The sequence below is a fragment of the Rhinopithecus bieti genome, unplaced genomic scaffold (assembly GCF_001698545.2).
Source record: "Rhinopithecus bieti isolate Rb0 unplaced genomic scaffold, ASM169854v2 scaffold_48382, whole genome shotgun sequence".
In the NCBI taxonomy this organism is placed as follows: domain Eukaryota; kingdom Metazoa; phylum Chordata; class Mammalia; order Primates; family Cercopithecidae; genus Rhinopithecus; species Rhinopithecus bieti.
In genome coordinates this window covers 47-3,143 of record NW_016894637.1, presented here as the reverse complement: position 1 = coordinate 3,143, position 3,097 = coordinate 47, and the positions used below count along the sequence as shown (strand labels likewise).

Below are 3,097 nucleotides of genomic sequence, written 5' to 3'. Positions count from 1 at the left end.
CACCACTGCCCTTCACCCCGCCCCCCGTGTAGGTGAGCAGACCCTAGGCTGAAGCCCTGCGGGGCCTGGGTACCCAGAAAGCTGGGGGCTGAGAAAAGGGGATTGGAAGTTTGGACTCCTCTCTGAAGGAGGAGGGTCCTGCAGTCCTGGGTCTGAGAGAGGAGGCACCAGGGAAGCCAAATGCCAGGGACTGTAGAGGAAAGGGCTGCGGGGCGACTGGAAGAGGTCAGAGTTTGGGGTGGGGAGTGATACGGAGTCCTGAGTCTTTCTAGCTGATGTGCAGCGCCTACTCTCCAGTCCACGGTCGCAGACCCTCTACCCTCGGCTGTAAAGCAGGATTCTCCCATCTGGGCTTTGGACGAGGTCCTCAGCAGATGGGAGACAACCTCTGGCTCGGCCTACGTGCCCAAGACCCATAGCCCATAGCGGGCCCTGCGCCCAGCCCAGAGCCCCAGAGCCTGCAGACCCCACGCGGACTGTGGGAATCAAGGATTTAGGAAGAAAAGTAAGGTTTGGGGAGTGCCGGAGTCCGCGGGGACAGGGCGGGGACTGCATTTGAGTCCCCTGCGCCTTCACAGAGGTCTCCGGGTCGCCTTTCCGCAGCTCAGACGCCGTGGCTGGCGCCTACCACTGACCACGACTTACCAGCGCAGCGAGACGAGGGCGCAGTACACTGGCTCTCCCGACCCGGACGCGCGCGTCTCGGAATACGTCGGGTCCAGCCTCCACAACTTGCAGACCACCACCGCGGGGAGCCTTCCCAGGTGGCGAGGTGGAAGCCGGCGCTGGCGAGACGAGGCGGAGTTCCGGGATCCTGGGGCGGGGCCAGAAGGAACCGCAGCTTTGGGGCGCGGCTAAAGGGTCGGGGCGGGATCCGGAGGTTAGAGGAGCCTGGGGAGGGGCTGGGCGTCGAGGCCAGGCCAGAAGGACCAGGGGCTGGACACTCGCCTTCAGGGCTCCGAAGCTGCTGCGGGGCTAGACGATGGGCTGTGGGTGGGGACGAGTTTAGAATATTCTGAGACGGCGTCAGGTGGGAGCTGGGAGAGGTAACGTGGAATTGTTGCTGAAGATGCAGCTCAGCTCCAGTGGCCACACCAAGACGGTTTAAGACCGAGAGAGAAACCGGGGAGGGGGGTTTGTGTGGCTGGGGCCTGGGTTTGAGTTCCCTGACCAGCAGGACGTGCTTGAACTTAGGGAAGTGAGGCTGAGAAGGGTTCGGGGTGAGGAAGGAAGCTGCAGTTCCCTGGCCTGGGTGGCAGGAAGGGCTCTGACTCTGGGGCGGGGTTCTAGGGCCGTGGCCGTTATGGCTGTCGAGGCCGAAGGAGAGGGATTCTGAACCGGGGACCCAAGGCTTGGAAGGGGTATGAAATCTATGTCTTGGGTATGCCTCCTTCCCCAATCTTGCTCGGGCTCTAATCGCCTGGACGAAGAACCCCGAGCTGTCTGGCCGACCTTTCACAGTATCCGACCGGGGCGTCCTGGCCGCCGACAGCTCTATCTGACCACCTCGGCGCTGGAGTTTCTGTTCTATCCCAAGTAAGCCGGGCTCTCGCTCGGCACCGCCTCCTGCACAGCCCTCGCTTTGGCCGTTGCACGCCGAGCCTCTGGGCTGGCTCCCATTCTCTGACCCGGTGGTCTCAGCCTCGAATCCTGTAGCAGCAAGAACCAAAATTCAGGCCCCAACCCCTCCCTCTTTTAGCACCCAGGAGTCCTTAGTGTCAACTCTCAGGTAGGGACAGGAAGCCTGCACAGGCGCTGGAGGGGATTCTGGATCTGAGGACTGGGCCTCCTTCGGTACTTGAGCCCTCAGATACTCCTTCCCAAGGAAGCGAAAGCCCGCGTTTCCTTCCGAAGGATGCGAAAGCGTAGTTTCCAGGACCTTGAGTACCTCGAAGACCCAGGAACACAGGCTACGCGCGCCCGGTCCGTCCTTCCTAAGGGGCCCTCGCCTGGAAATGCAGGAGTTTGGGTGTGCAGACTCCTTAAATCCCGAGGTCTGAACCTCCTCCCCAAGGATTCAGCTGTATCCTCACTATCCTGCCCTGCTCCCACGGGACGGAGCTGTCCCGATACCCCGCAAAGACTCCCTGACCTACTGGAGCTTCGAAGAGACGCCCAAACTCTGGGGTCACGACCCGCAGCGGCCGCCCTGTCCGTGCTCCTCCCGGCCGCACCGAGCGCCGCACCGCGGGGTTCTGACTCTGGCTCATGAATCCTACAGCCCCTCGCTGCACCCGCTCCGCCGGCTCGACCGCTTCCGCCCGCTGGAGGCGCCCTGGGGTGGCCCCACTGGAAGCCCTTGCCGGGCATCCACAGCGTGCCGAAAGCCTACAGCCCTCCGAACTCCCGCTCTGGCTGCTTGAAGTCGGCGCTAGTGGGAGCCGGCAGGGCCAGCCCCACCCGACACACGCCCTCTGGCCTCGCGGCGAGCGGAGCTCGGGGCCTCCGCCCACTACGCGGTGTCGGGACTTAGTTGTCGGGAACTCATTAAGTCTATCGGCAATGTCGGGGTCCAACTACCCCAGACACGCCCACTCAGCTGCGGCATCCCGGAGAAGGGACTAAGTCCAGATATTGTCCTTGAAGATTGTGGCCCCGCGGGCAGGACACGCCCCTGCGGGCATATTAATTAATGAGTTAAATCACCTGAACCACACGCATTTCCGGGGACCGCTCCGGGCATCCTGGCTTCAGGGTAGAGTGGGCGGAGGTCCCTAAGGGAGAGGTGGGTCTCTGGCTGAATCCCTCCTTGGGGGGCATCTGGGTCAAGCGACTTCCCTGGCCGCACAGTCACGGGGAGGCCCTCGCGGATTGGGCAGGAGCTAAGTCCGAAGCCGCGCCCCTCCTGGGAGGTTGGACTGTGGCGCAGGAATGCCTTAAGTGGAGGAAGGTTGAGGCTTCTGTCCATCACTTTTCTCGGGTCACCGCCTCCTCCTGGCTCCCAAGACCGCACGATAGGCAGAGGCAGGTTTTCCTACACCCTACTCCCTGGCCTCCAACGCCGACTAGACCCTAGCACTCGACGACTAAGTCTCTGAGGTCACGTCACCGTGGTCTCTGCCTCACTCTTGGCGCTGGACCACTGAGGGGAGAGGGC

At 62.8% G+C, this 3,097-nt stretch overlaps 1 pseudogene; it reads left to right on the top strand.

The window, feature by feature from the left end:
* Window positions 1-374: 374 nt before the first annotated feature.
* LOC108525962 (uncharacterized) lies at window positions 375-2,565 on the top strand (annotated as a pseudogene).
* The last annotated feature ends 532 nt before the right edge of the window (window positions 2,566-3,097 follow it).